Below are 22020 nucleotides of genomic sequence, written 5' to 3' on the forward strand. Positions count from 1 at the left end.
AATTAGCCAATAATTGTGTACTTTCTATTAGAATATAACCTATGTATTTTCCTCTCACGACAAAGTAATAAAGATAACTGAAAGTAATAATGGTCTTCTTCATATGACATTTCATTTTGTTTCCTGTCACGGATCTGGGAGTTATGCTCAGGATCTTATGATTGTTTCAAGCGTGGGCTGGACATATGTATTAGGGGGGGGGGAGGCTGCCTCGTATGGGTCGATAGGCCCTCTGCAATTACATTTTATTCATATGTTCTTTGTTCTTATGAACAATATGTTCTTCAATCATACATATATGGTGGGGTCCCTCGATTGTTACAAGCGCGGGTTGGACAAGTATATGAGTGGGATTGGGTGGTTATAGATAGGAGCTGCCTCGTATGGGCCAATAGGCCTTCTGCAGTTACCTTTGTTCTAATGTTCTTATATATTGTCCTACTCATATAGCGAGCCGGTCGGCCAAGCGGACTTGTGATCCTGGGTTAGATCCCGGGTGCTGGCGAGAAACAATGGGCAGAGTTTCTTTCACCCTACGCCTCTGTTACCTAGCAGTAAAATAGGTACCTAGGTGTAAGTCAGCTGTCACGGGCTGCTTCCTGGAGGTGGAGGCCTGGTCAAAGACCGGGCCGCGGGGACTCTAAAATTAGGAGACAATTAGGAACATAAGAACAAAGGTAACTGCAGAAGGCCTATTGGCCAATACGAGGCAGCTCCTATCTATAACCACCCAATCCCACTCATATCCCAGTCCAACCCACGCTTGAAACAATCGAGGGACCCCACCTCCATCACATTACACGGCAATTGGTTCCACAAATCAACAACCCTGTTACTGAACCAGTATTTACCCAAGTCTTTCCTAAATCTAAACTTATGCAATTTATACCCATTGTTTCGTGTTCTGTCTTGTGTTGATACTTTTATTAACCTATTAATATCCTCTTTGTTATGTCCATTCATCCACTTGTAAACCTCTATCATGTCCTAACTCTTCGCCTTTCTAGTGAATGCAATTTAAGCTTTATTAATCTTTCTTCATATGAAAGATTTCTAATATGGGGAATTAACTTAGTCATCCTACGCTGGACACGTTCAAGTGAATTTATAAAATTCATGGGTGACTTTAATTTTAGTGGAATAAACTGGTTGAACAAAACAGGGGAATAATGAAGCAGAAGATTTTCTAGAATTAATTGACGATTGCTTTCTTATGCAACACATTAAGGAACCAACGCGGTAAAATAATATTTTAGATTTAGTGTTAACTAACAGGGAAACACAAATTAAGGACATCGAAATAGGGAGTGAGCTAGAGAACAGTGATCACAAAGAAATCAGATTTAGCATAGAATGGAATAGATCTGTAGGAAAAAATTATGTTAAAGTACCTGATTTTCGAAAAGCTAACTTCAATAACCTAAGAAATTTATTGGGTCAAATAGATTGGAAAGTCTTGGGTATGTGGTGTGGGCCGGTCTTGGAGCTAGACGTGAACCCAGTGATAGGTGACGTAAAAGTGGTTTTCGATGTGGACTCAAAATATAACCTATTTAAAAATATTCTAAGCGAAGCCCAGGAACGTAGTATACTATATAAATTGAATAGATGGAATACTAATGATCCAAAGTGGATAACAAAGGATCTGAAGAACCTTTCAGGCAAAAAGAGAGCGTGGTACAAAAGGATTATGAATGGGGAAGTCTGTTTAGAACAGGAATTCGTACAACTGGTTAGAAATACTAAAAAGATAAGGAAAGAAACTATGAAGTTCGCATAGCAGAGCAAGCAAAAACAAATCCTAAAGGGTTTTCCAGTAATACCGGACAAAGATTAGGGAAAGGATAGGTCCATTAAAAACTGAGACAGGTCAAATAACAGATAGTGATGAAGAGATGAGTAGTATTTTTAATAAATATTTTATATCTGTATTTACTAAAGAGGAACTTAACAATATGCCGTCAGTCGAACAACTCTATGTGGGTGGGGACGAGGACAGGTTGACTAGTTTAGCAGTTACCAGGGAGGATGTTCTTAAACAAATTGTAAAACTCAAACCAAACAAATCCCCAGGGCCGGATGAAGTGTTTGCCAGGGTGCTTAAAGAATGCAAAGAGGAGCTTTGCGACCCACTGTCTACCATATTTAATAAATCAATAGAGTCAGGCAGAGTGCCAGAATTATGAAAAGTTGCTAATGTGATACCAGTTTTTAAGAAAGGAGATAGATCACTTGCGCCAAACTATCGACCAATTAGCTTAACGTCTATTGTGGGAAAGTTACTCGAATCTATAAGTGCAAATAAAATTCCTCTTTATCTTGAAAAACATAAATTAATAATTGAGTCGCAACATGGTTTTATAAATGGCCGTTCAAGTTTAAGAAATTTGTTATCTTTTTATTCTAGCGGAGGCAGTTGATAGTGGTAAGGATTATGATGTCCTGTACCTTGACTTTAGCAAAGCTTTTGATACAGTGCCACATGAAAGACGGATTAAAAAGATAGAGGCTCCTGGTAGTGGGGGTGCTATATTAAGCTGGATTAGGGCATGGCTATACCAAAGGAAACAGAGAGTTAGTATAAATGGAGTGAAGTTAGAGTGGGAAAATGTTGTAAATGGAGTGCCTCAAGGTTCTGTCCTGGGACCTCTGTTGTTTATAACATATATAAATGATTTAGATTCAGGTTTGAGTAGCAACATTTGCAAATTTGCCAATGATACAAAAATCGGTAGGGAAATTAATACGGAAGAAGACTCACTGTCTCTTCAAGTTGATCTAAATAGGGTTTATTAACATTTGCAAATTTGCCAAAGATACAAAAATCGGTAGGGAAATTAATACGGAAGAAGACTCACTGTCTCTTCAAGTTGATCTAAATAGGGTTTTGAAATGGTCAAAGGATTGGCAGATGCAGTTTAATGCTGATAAATGTAAGGTTCTGAGGCTAGGTAATGATGATAGTTACAAGATACAAGCTAGATGGTGCTGAGATTGCGAAATGGATCTGGGAGTTATGGTTAGTAAGAATTTAGATCAAAAGGATCAATGCATAAATGTTCGTAATATGGCAAATAGGACACTGGGATTTATTAATCGAAGCATTAGAAACAAGACACCTGGTGTGGTTCTTCAGCTATATCTTGCTCTGGTTAGGCCCCATTTAGATTATGCAGTTCAGTTTTGGTCGCCGTACTATAGAATGGATATAAATTCACTTGAACGTGTCCAGCGTAGGATGACTAAGTTAATTCCCCAAATTAGAAGCCTGTCATATGAAGAAAGATTAACAAAGCTTAAATTGCATTCACTGGAAAGGCGAAGAGTTAGGGGTGACATGATAAAGGTTTCCCACACTGACATGATAAGTCAGTGTGGGAAAAAGTTGTAAGTGGAGTGCCTCAAGGCTCTGTGTTGGGACCTCTGTTGTTTATATAATATATCTGCCCGAATTCGCTGCCAGAATTCGGGATTCTGCCCGAAACGCTTTGCGTAATAGTGGCTTTAGGCATTGTATGTACTAGCTCTATCTATAAAGCCAACAAACTTTGTAAAATCTCTTTATGTATGTACCTTTACCTAAATAAAAATTATTATTAATTATTATTATTATTATTATTATATAAATGATTTTGATTCAGGTTTGAGTAGTAACATTTTAAATTTGCCGATGATACAAAAATCGGTAGGGAAATTAACACAGTAGAAGACTCATTATCACTTCAAGTTGATCTCAACAGGGGTTTGAAATGGTCAAAAGATTGGCAGATGCAGTTTAATGCTGATAAATGTAAAGTGCTGAGGCTAGGTAATGATGTTAGAGTTGCAAGATACGGGCTAGATGGTGATGAGATTGCAAAAGGGATCTGGGAGTTATGGTTAGTAAGAATTTAAAACCTAAGGATCAATACATGAATGTTCGTAATAAGGAAAATAGGACACTGGCATTTATTAATCGAAGCGTTTGTAACAAGACACCTAGTGTTGTTCTTCAGCTATATCTTGCTCTGGTTAGAACATAAGAACAAAGGTAACTGCAGAACGCCTCTTGGCCTATACGAGGCAGCTCCTATTTAAAAACCACCCAATCCCACTCATATACATGTCCAACCGACGCTTGAAACCATCGAGGGACCCCATCTCCACCGCGTTACATGGTAATAGGTTCCACGAGGGACCTCGATTGTTTCAAGCGTGGGTAGGACATGTACATGAGCGCGATTGCGTTATATGATGGGAGCTGCCTCGTATGGGCCAATGGGCCTTCTGCAGTTGCCTTTGTTCTTAAATCAACCACACTGTTGTTACGGCCACAATTGGTCGCAACCACGTTCATTGCTGGAGGAACTAAAGTTCTGGTATCCAACCCCAAGTCAGTAGTGGCTTTCAAGGAGTGATCTTGGTAATGCAAATAGTATCAGCTTTACTAAAGTAAAGTCAGTCAGGCACAGACAGCCGCAGTGAGAGGGTGTGTTAGCCGGAGCTCCTGAGTGTAGTTATATTATCATATTATCATAGCAATATAGAAGTTGTGGTGAAGGAACTCATGAGTCTGGTTGGGGCTCTGAGGACTGAGATGGACTCTCTATGGGAGGAGGTACGACAGCAGAAACAACAAGAACGAATGAAGGAGGTGACCAGTAGTAAAAAGGCTTCGTCTTGGAAAATAGTAAAGGACAGGGGCCTTAGGAAGACTTTGATACAGCCGCCTACAGACGCCCTAAGAACGTCTAACTCATTTGCCATACTGGAGGATGAGTGCTGTGGTGAGACTGTGGATCACGCAAAAGGGAAAACAACGAAGCGCAGGCCCCTCAGAGAGTAAAGGAAGTACCTAAGCAAACTTTAGTTGTGGGAGATTCCCATATAAGGTATTTGGATAGAACGTTTTGTGCTAGAGATAGGGGGAACAGGTTAAGGGTTTGCTATCCCAGAGCTGGTATTGGTGATATTATAAACAACATGAATGATATTATGGCTGGAAATGGGAACAATCCCGATATTTGCATTAGCGTGGGAGAAAATGATGTTGATCGAGTTAGGAATGAGGAACTGATTCAGAGGTATAAAACAGCAATTGAATTAGTTAGAAGCAAGGGAGGAATCCCGATCTTATGTGGCATTCTTCCAAGAAAGCGAGTGGGAAATGAATGGATGTCGAGGGCACTTGGTGTCAATTGCCGGCTGGAGAGATATTGCAAATCAAATGCAATATCTTTCATTGACAACTGAGAACACTTCTATGGAAGAAATGAAATGTATACTCGCGATGGGGTGCATCTATCGAGGGCTGGGGTTGTTGTTGCGAACTTGTTGGAACCAGTGTTTAGAGGCGTTTGTTTGGGTTTTAACTGTTAGTAGGTAGTGGTATGGGAATCGATTTGTAGGAAGGAGGCAATAAAAGTATGTGTTTGTGGGAGAAACACATACCACATACAGCGTGGGTAGGACATGTACATAAGTGGGATTGCGTTATATGATGGGAGCTGCCTCGTATGGGTCAATGGGCCTTCTGCAGTTGCCTTTGTTCTTAAATCAACAACCCTGTTGTTACGGCCACAATTGGTCGCAACCACGTTCTTTGCTGGAGGAACTAAAGTTCTGGTATCCAACCCCAAGTCAGTAGTGGCTTTCAAGGAGTGATCTTGGTAATGCAAATAGTATCAGCTTGGAAGTATCATCTTTGCTAAAGTCAAGTCAGTCAGGCACAGACAGCCGCAGTGAGAGGGTGTGTTAGCCGGAGCTTCTGAGTGTAGTTATATTATCATATTATCATAACAATAGAGAAGTTGTGGTGAAGGAACTCATGAGTCTGGTTGGGGCTCTGAGGACTGAGATGGACTCTCTACAAGAGGAGGTACGACAGCTGAAACAACAGCAAGAAGGAACGAAGGAGGTGACCAGAAGTAAAAAGACTTCGTCTTGGAAATTTGTAAAAGACAGGAGCCTTAAGAAGACTTTGATACACACGCCCTAAGAACGTCTAACTCATTTGTCATATTGGAGGACGAGTGCTGTGGTGAGATTGTGGATCACGCAAAAGGGAAAGCAAAACGAAGAGCAACGAAGTGCAGGCCCCTCAGAGAGTAAAGTAAAGGGCTGTGGTGAGACTGTGGTTCACACAAAAGGGAAAGCAACGAAGAGCAACCTAGTGCCGGCCCCTCAGAGAGTAAAGGAAGTACCTAAGCAAACTTTAGTTGTGGGAGATTCCAAGATATGGTATTTGGATAGAACGTTTTGTGCTAGAGATAGGGGGAACAGGTTAAGGGTTTGCAATCCCGGAGCTGGTATTGGTGATATTATAAACAACATGAATGATATTATGGCTGGAAATGGGAACAATCCCGTTATTAGCATTAGCGCGGGAGGAAGTGATGTTGGTCGAGTTAGGAGTGGGGAACTGATTCAGAGGTATAAAACAGCAATTGAATTAGTTAGAAGCAAGGGAGGAATCCCGATCATATGTGGCATTCTTCCAAGAAAGGGAACGGAAAATGAATGGATGTCGAGGGCACTTGGTGTCAATTGCCGGCTGGAGAGATATTGCAAATCAAATGCAATGTCTTTCATAGACAACTGGGAACACTTCTATGGAAGAAATGAAATGTATGCTCGCGATGGGGTGCATCTATTGAGGGCTGGGGTTGTTGTTGTTGCGAACTCGTTGGAACCAGTGGATAGAGGCGTTTGTTTTGGTTTAAACTGCTAGTAGATAGTGGTATGGGAATCGATTTGGAGGAAGGAGGTAATAAAAGTATGTGTTTGTGGGAGAAAATAATTGGCAAAATGATCAGGAAAAGAGAAGAGCCTCAAAATAACAATTCACTTAGGGTATATTACACTAACAGTGGAAGTCTAAGAAATAAAATAAACGATATAAATACTCTTGTCTGCACAGAAAAAATAGATATTATTGCACTTACCGAAAAGTGGATGAATGTAGAAAATAGAGAACTATTAGCTGAATATCAAATAAATGGATTTAAATTATTTCACACAGATAGATAAATTAGACGAGGAGGGGGAGTAGCAATATATATTAGGGACAATTTGAAATGTAGTCTCAAAGAGAGAATCAAAACTGAGCCGCATACAGAAACTATTTGGATAGAATTAAACGAAAAAGTAAATAACATTATAATAGGAGTAATATATAGGCCACCAAATATAGACAGTATGGAAGCAATGCATCTATGAGATGAATTATCAAGAGCATCTAGATCTAACAGTATTTATGTCATGAGTGACTTTAATTTTAGTGGAATAAACTGGTTGAACAAAACAGGGAATAATGAAGCAGAAGATTTTCTAGAATTAATTGACGATTGCTTTCTTAACCAACACATTAAGGAACCAACGCGGGGAAATATGATATGTTAGGGACAATTTGAAATGTAGTCTCAAAGAGGGAATCAAAACAGAGCCACACACAGAAACTATTTGGATAGAATTAAACGAAAAAGCTAATAATATTATAATAGGAGTAATATATAGGCCACCAAATTTAGACAGTATGGAAGCAAAGCATCTATGGGATGAAATATCTAGAGCATCTAGATCTAACAGTATTTATGTCATGGGTGACTTTAATTTTAGCGGAATAAACTGGTTGAACAAAACAGGGAATAGTGAAGCAGAAGATTTTCTACAATTAATTGACGATTGCTTTCTTACGCAACACATTAAGGAACCAACACGGGAAAATAATATTTTAGATTTAGTGTTAACTAACAGGGAAACGCAAATTAATGACATCGAAATAGGGAGTAAGCTAGGGAGCAGTGATCACAAAGAAATCAGATTTAGCATAGAATGGAATAGACCAGTAGGAGAAAATTCTGTTAAAGTGCCAGATTTTCGAAAAGCTGATTTTAATAGCCTAAGAAATTTTTTGGGTCAAATTGATTGGAAAGTCTTGGGTATGGGGTGTGGGCCGGTCTTGGAGCGAGACATGAACCCAGCGATAGGTGACTTAAATGGGGATTTCGATGTGGATTCAATATATAACTTATTTAAGAATATTCTAAACAAAGCACAGGAACGTAGTATGCCATACAAATTGAATAGATCGAATACTAATGACCCAAAGTGGATAACAAAGAATTTGAAGAACCTTATAGGTAAAAAGAGAGCTTGGTACAAAAGGATTAAAAATGGGGAGGTCACTTTAGAACAGGAATTCGTACAACTGGTTAGAAATGTTAAAAAAGAGATAAGGAAAGCAAAAAGAAACTATGAAGTTCGCATAGCAGAGCAAGCAAAGACAAATCCTAAAGGGTTTTTTCAGTTATATCGTACTAAGACTAGGGAAAGGATAGGTCCATTAAAAACTGAGACAGGTCAAATAACAGATAGTGATGAAGAGATGAGTAGTATTTTTAATAAATATTTTGTATCTGTATTTACTAAAGAGGAACTTAACAATATGCCTTCAGCCGAACAAGTCTATGTGGGTGGGGACGAGGACAGGTTGACGAGTTTAGCAGTTACCAGGGAGGATGTTCTTAAACAAATAGTAAAACTCAAACCAAACAAATCCCCAGGGCCGGATGAAGTGTTTGCCAGGGTGCTTAAAGAATGCAAAGAGGAGCTTTGTGACCCACTGTCAACCATATTTAATAAATCAATAGAGTCAGGCAGAGTGCCAGAGTTTTGGAAAGTTGCTAATGTGATACCAGTTTTTAAGAAAGGGGATAGATCACTTGCGTCTAACTATCGACCAATTAGCCTAACGTCTATTGTGGGAAAGTTACTCGATTCTATAATAGCAAATAAAATTCGTCTTCATCTTGAAAAACATAAATTAACATAAGAACATAAGAACAAAGGTAACTGCAGAAGGCCTATTGGCCCATACGAGGCAGCTCCTATTCTATAACCACCCAATCCCACTCATATACTTGTCCAACCCGTGCTTGAAACAATCGAGGGACCCCACCTCCACAATGTTACGCGGCAATTGGTTCCACAAATCAACAACCCTGTTACTGAACCAGTATTTACCCAAGTCTTTCCTAAATCTAAACTTATCCAATTTATACCCATTGTTTCGTGTTCTGTCCTGTGTTGATACTTTTAAAATAATAAATTAATAATTGAGTCGCAACATGGTTTTATAAATGGCCGTTCATGTTTAACAAATTTGTTATCTTTTTATTCTAGCATTGTTGAGGCAGTTGATAGTGGTAAGGATTGCGATGTTGTATACCTTGACTTTAGCAAAGCTTTTGATACAGTGCCACATGAAAGACTGATTAAAAAGATAGAGTCTCATGGTATTGGGGGTGCTATATTAAGCTGGATTAGGGCATGGCTATACCAAAGGAAACAGAGAGTTAGTATAAATGGAATCAAGTCAGAGTGGGAAAATGTTGTAAGTGGAGTGCCTCAAGGCTCTGTCCTGGGACCTCTGTTGTTTATAATATATATAAATGATTTAGATTCAGGTTTGAGTAGCAACATTTGCAAATTTGCCGATGATACGAAAATCGGTAGGGAAATTAATTCGGAGGAGGACTCACTATCACTTCAAGTTGATCTAGATAGGGTTTTGAAATGGTCAAAGGATTGGCAGATGCAGTTTAATGCTGATAAATGTAAAGTTCTCAGGTTAGGTAATGGTGATAGAGTTACAAGATACGAGCTAGATGGTGTTGTGATTGCGAAGTCGGATTGCGAAAGGGATCTGGGAGTTATGATTAGTAAGAATTTAAAACAAAAGGATCAATGCATAAATGTTCGTAATATGGCAAATCGGACACTTGGATTTATTAATCGCAGCGTTAGTAACAAGACACCTGGTGTGGTTCTCAAGCTATATCTTGCTCTAGTTAGGCCCCATTTAGATTATGCAGTTCAGTTTTGGTCGCCATATTATAGAATGGATATAAATTCACTTGAACGTGTCCAGCGTAGGATGACTAAGTTAATTCCCCAAATTAGAAATCTTTCATATGAAGAAAGATTAACAAAGCTTAAGTTGCATTCACTGGAAAGGCGAAGAGTTAGGGGTGACATGATAGAGGTTTACAAGTGGATGAATGGACATAACCGGGGGGATATTAATAGGGTATTAAAAGTATCAACACAGGACAGAACACGAAACAATGGGTATAAATTGGATAAGTTTAGATTTAGGAAAGACTTGGGTAAATACTGGTTCAGTAACAGGGTTGTTGATTTGTGGAACCAATTGCCGCGTAACATTGTGGAGGTGGGGTCCCTCGATTGTTTCAAGCTTGGGTTGGACAAGTATATGAGTGGGATTGGGTTGTTATAGAATAGGAGCTGCCTCGTATGGGCCAATAGGCCTTCTGCAGTTACCTTTGTTCTTATGTTCTTATGTAAATAATATTTTAGATTTAGTGTTAACTAACAGGGAAACACAAATTAAGGACATCGAAATAGGGAGTGAGCTAGGGAGCAATGATCATAAAGAAATCAGATTTTGCATTCAATATAATAGATCTGTAGGAGAAAATTCTGTTAAAGTGCCTGATTTTCGAAAAGCTGATTTCAATAGCCTAAGAAATTTTGGGGGTAAAATAGATTGGAAAGTCTTGGGTATGGGTTGTGGGCCAATTTTGGAGCTTGACGTGAACCCAGCGATAGGTGACGTAAAAGGGGTTTTCGATGTGGATTCAAAATATTCTAACCAAAGCCCAGGAATGTAGTATACCATTTAAATTGAATAGATCGAATACTAATACTCGGCAATTGACACCAAGTGCCCTCGACATCCATTCATTTCCCACTCCCTTTCTTGGAAGAATGCCACATATGATCGGGATTCCTCCCTTGCTCCTAACTAATTCAATGGCTGTCCTGAATCTCTGTATTAGTTCCTCACTCCTAACTCGCCCAACATCATTACCCCCTGCACTAATACAAATAATGGGTTTCTTCCCATTTCCCGTCATAATATCATTCATGTTTCCAACAGTGTCACCAATTCCAGCTCCCGGATAGCAAACCCTTAATCTGTTCTCCCTATCTTTGGCACAAAATGTTCTGTCTAAATACCTCACCTGGGAATCTCCCACAATCAAAATTCGCTTCGGTACCTCCTTAACTTTCTGAGCAGCCTGAGGGGCCTGCGCTCCGCCGCTCCTCGCTGATTTCCTCGCTGCAGGCGCACCACAGCACTCGTCCTCCAACACAGCAAATGAATTAGCTGTCCTTAGGGCGTCTGTAGGCGGCCTTGTCAAATTGAAATTGAAATTGAAATTGAAATAAGTTTATTGAGGTAAAATACACACAAAGGGATGAGGTAGCTCAAACTATTCTCACCCCATTCAGTACAACGTGTTAATACATACATAGACACACATCACAAATAAACATATTACCAAACATTCTGAGAGATAAACATATGCATTTCCTCCTTCACAAGTAGTATGTTATCAGACGTACACACACATACTTTTATGACCTAGGTATACTGTATAGACAATTTGCAAGAGACATGCAGATAATTCAACAAAATATTACAGTCTTGGTGCAAAATTCTTATATCTCTCAAGAATATCATCAACCTTTCCGTTCTGACACATCCAGGCTATTTGTTCAGGAACAGTCCTTATCTAAGTGTTTCTATATACATTAATCAACGGACAATCAAGAACATAATGGGCAAGGGTGTGAGACCTTAACATACCACATAGTTTACACTTTGTGTCATTATCATGAACACCTATCCCATATTCCCAGTAATATTTGTACCCAAGCCTGAGTCGCATGTACACAGAGTCACTCCAAGCATTTCTCCTTTTACCATAAGTGAAATGGGTGTTTTGACTCACATACATGTAGTGTTGCATGGTTTGACTTCTCTCATACATTATCTCTCTCCTCTCCACTCCTGCCTGTGCCTGAATATTTCTGATTTTGCTTCTTATTTGTCTCATTGTGAATTCACATTCAATGTCAACTTGTGGTTTTGATGTGGCACGTTTGGCCATGTCATCCGCCACCTCGTTGAGCACTATTTCAACATGAGATGGAATCCACATGAATTTCACACTATAATCTTTCAGCTGTATCTCATTTATTCTTCTCTTACAGTCCTCAACTATAGACATGAAGACTGGGTTTCGACTGTTTAAGGACTCCAGTGCTCCTCGGCTATCGACAAATACAAAAACATTTTTGTCGTCATGATGTACTTCCTCCAAACACGCCAGAATGGCCTGCAGTTCAGCTTGTGTGGATGATATATAATTACTAAGCCGGAGTTCAATTATCCTGTCCACAGTCCCAAACTCCGTATATTCCCTTATTAGGACACCACACCCTGCCCTGCCATCCTCCGCCACCGACCCGTCGCAATATACATGTAAACTGTTGCCTCTTGGAAACCGAGATATCATGCTTCCATACAAACACCGTAATTGTCCCGGTTCATGATAAATCTTTTTCACCTTGAGGGGTACAATCTCGACGTCTATTTTCTGTACTTTCCAGGGAGCAGACCTATTACACTGGTGAGAGGGTTTACAGCAGTCAAGTACATCATATTCCTTGAGGTCATGAGCTAATCCCCTCGTGTAGTGTGTCTCCCTCAGTTTCCTGGAAGTGTGTACGTCACTCAAGCAGGTCTGAACGCTCTCAAACAGCTTATCCCCTCCTTTTCTCCGCATGAAACGAATAGATACTCTAGTGTTGATGTCACGGACTCTATCACACACACTGTAAATTTAATTCCATTCCCATTATTTCAATCATTGCATTTCTTTGGCATCCAAGAATAATCCTCATAGCCTCGTTCTGTATCAGCTCTATTTTTTTAATTCTGCCTTGGCCTGTGTATGACAATACGGGTGCTGCGTAGTCTATCAGGGACCGAACAGTACTTATGTATAACATCCGCAAGATAGGTACCCCAACACCTTTACCAGAAAAAGCCAGTGCTTACAGAGGATGCAGACGGGCTTTACATAAGGTGCTGATATGATTTATTTCAGCATTTTTACTCTCACATGTGTATCCAACATACATGCCCAGATACTTGTACTTCTGAACACGGCTCAGTTCCACACCATTTAGAGTAAGTGTTATAATTCTTCGTTTCCTATACTCGTATTTGGTTTTATCTGCATTTATAACTAAGCCTAACTTGTGACAGGTTGTACCAAGTATGTTAAGAGCAGTTTGAATTTTGTTCCCAGAAGTGCCTTGTATAAGAATGTCATCAGCATATATGATCGTCGTGACCCCTGGAGGATACATCTCTGATGCTAATCTATTCATTAATACATTGAATAAGGTGGGACTTAATACTCCCCCTTGCGGGGTACCTAACCGAAACCTCCGTTCCTCAGACATGTATTCCTGGTAATACACCTGACCTTTTCTGCCTTGTAGATAATCCCTTATCCAGTGTAGCAATCTCCCTGTTATTCCCAGATTGGCTAATTCGTATAAGATTACTTCCCCATTGGCTTTATCAAATGCTCCTTGTAGATCAACAAAAACTCTACAATTGTCATCTTTAGACATTAGACAAACACTTTAAGAGACAATCCGCAGTACTTTTGCCTTTGATAAAACCAAAGAGATTACTGGACATGTTATCACCTGCAAGGTAGAGTAGCCTATTTAACAAAATCCTTTCCATCATTTTACAAATGCAGGATATTAAGGAGACAGGTCTGTAGCCTCCGTTTGACTTAGGGATAGGAATGATGACAGCCTCTTTCCATTTTCTTGGTAACTTTCCCTCTCTATAACTCATATTAAACAAATCAAGTAAGGGACTAGGTTTCATACCGGCTAAATAATTAAGAATGTCATACGTTACTCCATCTTTTCCCGGGGCAGTAGAGTTGCCACTTTTTATAGCATCCAGTAGCTCATCGTGAGTTATCGCAGTGCATGTTATAGATCTTGTATTTAAGGCACATAAAGTTACTCCATTTCTAATATTTTCCCATGACTCAATGGTGACTCTCGTGTCTGCAGGTAAGGACTCCATACCAGCAGCACTAGCCCATTTATCTACTAACTCATTAGCAACTTTCCCTGGATCTGAGTGAGCAATGAATTTGGTCTTACAACCCCTGATTTTGTTTACTGCTCTCCATATGTCTTTAAGGTTCTTAGTATTACCAATGGACTGAGCAAAGTCTTGCCAGTATCTGTCCCGCGCCTCCTTCCTCACCTGACTGCATTCCCTAGCCACTTCCACCATTGTATTTTTCTCTTCATCCCTCATTCCATTTTTTAACCATTCTTTATGTGCACTCCGTAGTATTCTCTCCCACCCCTTGACTTGCTGATCATTGGAATATTTAAATTTCTTAGGTCCATGCGTCTTGCTTCCCCTGCCCCCGTTATTTTCCCTCTGTACTAATTTCTCTATGTTCTCGGCCATGTCCTCGTAAAAACTTTCAACGCAGAGCGGCGTGTATTGTTGATACCAATCTCCCAACTTTTGAATAAAATAATTTTTCATATCTTTATTAATATGTAGCCTTTTCCTTTGAAAGTGGACTTGTTTTTTCCCCAGTGGTAATTCAACGTTCAAGGCAAAGTGGTCACTAAGTAGTTCCCGAACAACCCGAGCCTCCCCCATAATTCCCTGAGAGTTTAAAATGCAGGCATAGTCAAGCTGTCCTCCCCTGATGTGAGTTGGTTCATTGTTTTCCAAGAGACAGGTATCTGGATGATTTTGTAGAAACTGTAACCACTTGACCCCATTAGCATTAATACTACCCACTGTCCCAAGACTTGTGTGCCGAACATTAAGGTCCCCAATGACCAGTGAAGGATTAGTATAAATGCAGTCAGGTAAATAGTTAGCGTCGAAGCAGTTCCTGGATACATACAAATTAACTACAATAAATTCCCCTTCCCTTAATGATAATTTAACACAGACACTCTCTATACCTTGCGTTTTTGATGGCGGTTCTACTAACTCTGCTGGTATGGAATTCTTAACATAAATCGACGTGCCTCTGATGTTATTTGCGGCGAAGAGGTTAAACCCTTTATAGCCATTTAATTTCAATAATCCTTCATTCCTATCCCCTGTCTCCTGGAGAGCTATAACATCAATATCATTTCCCATCACATAACAATGAACATCTGTAACCCTGTTTCTTAAACCATTAACATTCCATGACAACACTTTCAGTCTAGGGTGATCTATTATTAATCAATTCACTGTCTCAGTCATCCCCAATAAGTTCACTAAATGATAGCCATACCTTGTATAACATCTCCCACATCTCCTCTCCTCCCAAGTTCACCAGTAAAAGCGACATTGCGATTCTCAAGAGATTTTTTCAGCCCTGTGACATCCATTATTGGCCCAAATGATTCCTTCATTTTATGTGTAATTATAGGGTTCTTCCTTTCACTACGACTTTCATCATTCACACACACTTCACTTTCTTTCATTTCATCACTCAATAGTTCATTATTGTCCTCAACCACTATATCCTGATTATCCTTCACCGTTTTGTGATTTTCCTTGACCTCCTGAACATTTAATTTCGCCTCGATGGACTCGATTCTCTGCCCAAGATTTCGGAGGAACTCACCAACTTTTCTAAGTTCAGTCCACACCTCCTTGACCATATCATTATGGTCCTCTTTCTGAGCCACAGTAGCCACTTCACTCACCGTTACACTGTAACTGCCGGAGTTCTGAGTGGTGGCGTGGCTGCTTGTTGTTTGAGCCTGCCTAAGTAAAGGTGACTCCTTTACCCACGCATTCGTCCGGTTCACTGGCACTGTTTGGGGCAGACTGTTTTGCTGTGCTCCCGGTGTCTGGGTAAGAGCTCTTGCTTGCTCTGTAACATTCACCGGCCGGGGAACATCCATACTCGGCCTCTTGCTACACACAGCCGAGCTGGCGTTGTGAACACCTCCACAGTTGCAGCATCTGGGAACTATTTTCTCACCCAGTTTAAGTCTGTTTCTACACACATTAGAGAGGTGAGACTTTCCGCAGAAACGACATCGTGGATCATTTTGACAGCTCCAGGGTTTATGCCCCCATCTGCAGCATTTCAGGCATATTATGGGCTCTTCCACATACTTTGCTACATGCCTGTAGCCAGCCCCGGTGATGAACACTTTCTCGGGTACTTCACCTCTTACTAGAGCCACCACCTGACTCCTAGCTTCACCTTTAATAAGGTGACGCTTGGCCCACACAAATCGTTGGTCGTCGAGGATGAACTCGAGTTCCAGAATCTGAGGGTATTTATAGATAATTACCTTCGTCAGCTTCTCGTTCCCCTCCGGTATTTCCATAACAATTCCATCATATCCTTGCTGGGTAAGATACTCCACTGCCTCCATAGAACCTACCCTTAAGTATGGTCTGTTTACACCTTCCTTCAGCAGGGGCTCGAACTTGCAGTGTTCTCTTCCAAGTGTGACTGTCTACAGCAGCTTCTGATGATAGGCCAGCGTGCATGAGGCAGGGAAGAGAAGCCTCCATCTCCGCTGACCCTCACCTTCCTGACATCGTTCCGTCCGTTCGTCGGCATCAGTCTCGGCGTCGTTCTTCATTCTCTTCTCGTTTCCGTTAAGTGTACCATTACTGTCCACACTACGCCTTGCCTCCTGTTTTCTTCGTTTCTTCTGTTGCCTTGTGAGAACTTCTTGATACTCACCCTCCTTTACTGACTGGCTGCTTTCAGAGTCCATGTTAATATTGCCGTGGGAAGTAGCCAGCTCTTCTGGTGACGGAGTCTCCATCTCAGTACCCAGCAAGGGGGGAGGAAGGTGCGGAGCAGGTATCTTGACCCGACCACGTCCCAGGTAAGACTAATGTCTTACCTGGGCGTCTGTAGGCGGCCTTGTCAAGGTCTTCTTAAGACCCCTGTCCTTCACGACTCTCCACGATGAGGTCTCGTCAACACTGGTCTCCTCCTTCGTTTCCTCCCGAAGTCTCAGCCGTCGTACCTCCTCCCGCAGGGAATCCATCTCTGCTCTCAGAGCTCCAACTAAACTCACCAAAGTCTGATGTCTTAAGTTCTCATTTTAACGGCCATTGCTTTTGTTTTATTGCTGTTTATTTTCACTGCTATGCGTTCCGCTTCCTTGCTGATAATATCTAGGCATTTTTGTGCATGGTTCCTTGCACCTTTGCCATTGATGATGACCACAAAGTCGTCTGCATAGTTAAGAAGTTTGGCTTTTGGTAGCTTGAGCTTCATGAATTGTTCCATGAGACAGTTGAAGAGGAAGGGGCTTAGTATTCCTCCCTGCGTAGTTCAATTTTCCAGCTTCTTTGAGGTCGATGTTTTTCCTTGGAATTTGACTTTAGCTTCTCGGTTAAGCAAGCTTCCTTTGGCAAAAGCAATAGCGTGTCCTTTGATTTCCTTATCCACAAGGCAGCACAGTGTAGCTGGAGCACTGGCTAACTCGAAGGCTTTTTCAAGGTCTAGAAAAATAAGGATTCCAGGTTTGTCATTGATTTTATCCAGGAGGGAGGTAAGGCATTCTGTGGTTCCAACATCTTTTCTGTAAGCAAACATATTTTGGTGTAGTGGATTGGCTTTCCATTCAATTCGATTAAGGGCCATTCTTTCTGCAGTTTTGGTCAGACAGCTTGTTAATGAGATAGGTCTTGGATTTCCTGGGTCTTTAGGTTTTGGAATAGGAACTATAATTGCACTGTTCCAAGAGAGTGGTCGGGTTCTTGTCACCCATACTCTGTTGATGAGATTCAAGAACGCTTCTTCACCCTTTTCTCCTAGCTTGGCTAGCATGTTGTAAGTGATTTTGTCCTCGCCTGGAGCTGTATTTTTTAGTTTTCTTTGTAGCACTTCTGAGTTCTTTCAGATTGAAAGAACTCAGTGGGGCCTAACCAGAACAAGATGTAGCTGAAGAACAACACCAGGTGTCCTCTTAATAACGCTTCGATAAATAAATTCCTGTGTCTTGTTTGGTTTATTACGAGCATTTATATACATTGAATTTTTGGTTTTAAATTCTTAATAATCATAACTCTTGTAACTTATCTTGTAACTCTATCATTACCTAACCTCAAAACCTTCTGTTTTGTCAGCATTAATTGTCGACTTTCTATAGAATTTAAATTAAGACTTTACTTGTTGACTTAGTGTTTTATTATATATAACGACTACAATAGAATGTAGTCGTAAGCCGTACTATAGAATGGATATAAATTCACTTGAACGTGTCCAGAGTAGGATGACTAAGTTAATTCCCCAAATTAGAAATCTTTCATATGAAGAAAGATTAACAAAGCTTAAATTGCATTCACTGGAAAGGCGAAGAGTTAAGACATGATAGAGGTTTACAAGTGGACGAATGGACATAACAAAGGAGATATTAATAGGGTATTAAAAGTATCAATACAAGACAGAACACGAAACAATTGGTATAAATTGGATAAGTTTAGATTTAGGAAAGATTTGGGTAAATACTGGTTCAGTAACAGGGTTGTTGATTTGTTGCGTAACGTGGTGGAGGTGGGGTCCCTCGATTGTTTCAAGCGCGTGTTGGACAAGTATGAGTGGGATTGGGTGGTTATAGATAGGAGCTGCCTCGTATGGGCCAATAGGCCTTCTGCAGTTTCCTTTGTTCTTATGTTCTTACAATTATTCTCATCAAATAATTAAGCTAATTAGTGATGGGTTGCTTTTAGGAACTTGCAATCATTCCATATAGTTTTTTTTATTAAGAACCTGAACAAGTTATTTATTAATTCCTTTTTATTAAGAACTTCATTAAAACTACCAACCAGATTATGGTCATTCTATGTCAGAGTGCATTAAAAAATATCATGATTTCAATCATGAACTTTTGAACAGAACTCTTCTACAAATTACTGGGCCAGTTCAACATTATTCAACAAATAACACAATATATACATCATTCAAAAGCATTTATTACCATATCCAGAATATTATTCATTAACATTTATTACTCTCCATTTTCCAGAAAGTACAAAAATACCCAACAACAAGCCATACTACACGATGTATGAATATTTGTAGATTTATTGATTACACAATTCATATGATCACATTTTATGATTGACCTCTTACTCCTAAAGCTTGAGGTTGTTAATCAACTAAGATACATTTTTTATTTTATTAAATTTAACAGCCTACAAACTGTGTAATAGTACAACTGAAAATCTGTCATTAAAACAAATATTAATCATTAATTTCATTATTTGCCTCTTGCTCCTCATATTTAATACCATTGTCCTCATCCTTCATGGGGAAGTTATTATGATATGAGCCTTCATAATCAGGATAGTCATCCTTTGGCTCCTTGATTTTGATATTCTCCTCCTCTTCTCTTGGAACACCTTCACGTTTTTCTCGGTTGCGTTCTCTGCCAGGTTTTTTTTATATTCTCTTCTTCTTCCCTTGGAATACGCTCACGTCTTTCTCGGTCCCGTTCCCTGCCATGTTTCCCCTCACGTGACTTTGATCGTCTATTGCGGTCACAGGAGCGTGATCTACGATGCGTCTTCTCTCTATTATCACCTTCCTCTGGTTCTGTTGCATCACGTTCACGAGAACGAGATCTTTGACGCTTCCGATCTCTGCTGCGTGACCTTCTGCGTCTATCCCTTGGTTCTCGTTCTCGACTGCGGGTGTGCCTACTTTCAGGGTCACGATCCCTATCAACTCGTTCTCGATTATTACTCGTCATACGATCTGCATCCCTTGCACTACCAACACGTCTAAGATAATCTTCACGACCAGGGTTTTCATTTACAGCTGGTCTGCCACGACGCGTGCTTCCCAGACCTCCACCTAATCTTCGAGACAACCAGCCCTTGGTTGTGCGAGCACGCACTATATATATATATATATACGTCGACCAAAACTCGACGATTGTCAATCTTCTTTCCATCAGCATGTTTGCGAGCCGAGTGCATGTCTCGCTCGTGTTCATATTCGATAAATGCGTTCCCCGAGGCTTTCCTGTCTTAATGTTGTAAACCATAACAATCTTCTTAATAGGTCCATAGATTTCAAAATTTCTTCTTAGCTTAGACTCCGTTGTATCATAATTAATGCGGGAAACAAAGAGTGTCTTGCAAGGGTCTCCAGTCGCAGATTCATTATTGTGAGGGTCCCAGAGAGCAATGTCTTGTTCTAATTTGTACTGGATTTGTTCCGCCTTTTCCTTACGCATGCGGTCCAATCTGTCCTTACGAGTTTCTATTATTGTTGGAGGTGGGGTGTCTTTCGGATCCTCAAATTTTTGTATATATTTGATCCTCAAATACCCAAACCCGAGTAACCATCTGTCCTTTTCTCCCATGTTAATTTTTCAATTGGTGGAAGATATGGGATTGGGTCTCTTGGCGCAAACAGCGCCAATAAATTTTGGGGTAAATATTGCGTCATTTTCTCTGTCACGATCACGGCTGACGTAGATAATACACTAGGAAGCTTTACAGATTGATTGATGAAGATTAAGCCACCCAAAAGGTGGCACGGGCATGAATAGCCCGTAAGTGGTGGCCCTTTTGAGCCATTACCAGTATCAAGAGCTGATACTGGAGATGTGTGGAGGTGCGAATGCACCCTGCATGACGGGAGATGTCTCCTTTGTGAATGTGTTTAAGATGAAGATGAAGCCACCCAAAAGGTGGCACGGGCATGAATAGCCCGTAAGTGGTGGCCCTTTTGAGCCATTACCAGTATCAAGAGCTGATACTGGAGATCTGTGGAGGTGCAAATGCACCCTGCATGACGGGAGATGTCTCCTTTGTGAATGTGTTAAGATGAAGATGAAGCCACCCAAGAGGTGGCACGGGCATGAATAGCCTGTAAGTGGTGGCCCTTTTGAGCCATTACCAGTATCAAGAGCTGATACTGGAGATCGGTGGAGGTGCGACTGCACCCTGCGTGACGGGAGATGTCTCCCGGACCAAGTGGTGACCAAATGGTGCGTTGCGTCGGGAGAGGGTTGTATATTTAGCACGGAGGACTACAACTTCGCCGACCCACCTCACTCATACTGGAGATCCTACAACTTTCCAGACGACAGTCAGTCACAGACGTCCTACATGTAGGAAAAGAAGCAAACAATCTAGGGCTATCAATCACCCTAAATAGTATATCAAGTCACATTGGCGTAGATGGTAATGAATAGGCAGACTCACTAGCAAAAACTACCACTGCTCTACCTGTTGAACAGGATAACATATCTCCGAGTTTTTCACAGACTAAGGAGTAAATCAAAAGGAAAATGCTCCCAACTATCAAAAGTCGCCACAGAGCCAAAGTAACAAAAGTAAGATCCACTGCGATGTGTAACAGGGTTGTTGATTTGTGGAACCAATTACCTAGCGTAACGTGGTGGAGGTGGGATCCTTCGATTGTTTCAAGCGAGGGTTGGACATGTATATGAGTTGGATTTGGTGGATATAAATAGGAGCTGCCTCGTATGGGCTTATGTGTACGAACGCGCCACTAGGTACAAGCCTGGCAAAAAGATTTGCAGAGACATTGCATTAGCCAAACACAGACTTGGTTACAAGTACTGTTTATTACCTCTACTGCTTAGAGGTAATAAACCCAATAGTTAAAGAATGTCATGTCATAAAAAACCTAAGATCATAAGAATGATGATAACTGCAGAAGGCCTACTGGCTCAAACGAGACAGCTCCTATTTATATCCACCCAATCCCATTCATATATGTCCAACTAACACTTGAAATAATCAAGGGATCCCACTTCTACTACATCCCCTACTTGGGGATGGGGTGTGGGCTAGACGTTAACCTATTTAAAAATATTCTAAGCAAAGCCCAGGAACGTAGTATACCATATAAATTGAATAGATCGAATACTAATGATCCAAAGTGGATAACAAATGATCTGTAGAACCTTATAGGTAAAAAGAGAGCGTGGTACAAAAGGATTAAGAATTGGGAAGTTAGTTTAGAACAGGAATTCGTACAATTGGTTAGAAATGTTAAAAAAAGAGACAAGGAAAACAAAAAGAAACAACGAAGTTCGCGTAGCAGGGCAAGCGAAGACAAATCCTAAAGTTCTTTTATTCAG

General features: G+C 40.5%; 1 pseudogene; it reads right to left on the reverse strand.

The window, feature by feature from the left end:
- Positions 1–19142: 19142 nt before the first annotated feature.
- LOC138370662 (U1 small nuclear ribonucleoprotein 70 kDa pseudogene) lies at positions 19143–20354 on the reverse strand (annotated as a pseudogene).
- Positions 20355–22020: the final 1666 nt, after the last annotated feature.

This window comes from Procambarus clarkii, chromosome 33 (genome assembly GCF_040958095.1).
Source record: "Procambarus clarkii isolate CNS0578487 chromosome 33, FALCON_Pclarkii_2.0, whole genome shotgun sequence".
Taxonomy (NCBI): Eukaryota; Metazoa; Arthropoda; class Malacostraca; order Decapoda; family Cambaridae; genus Procambarus; species Procambarus clarkii.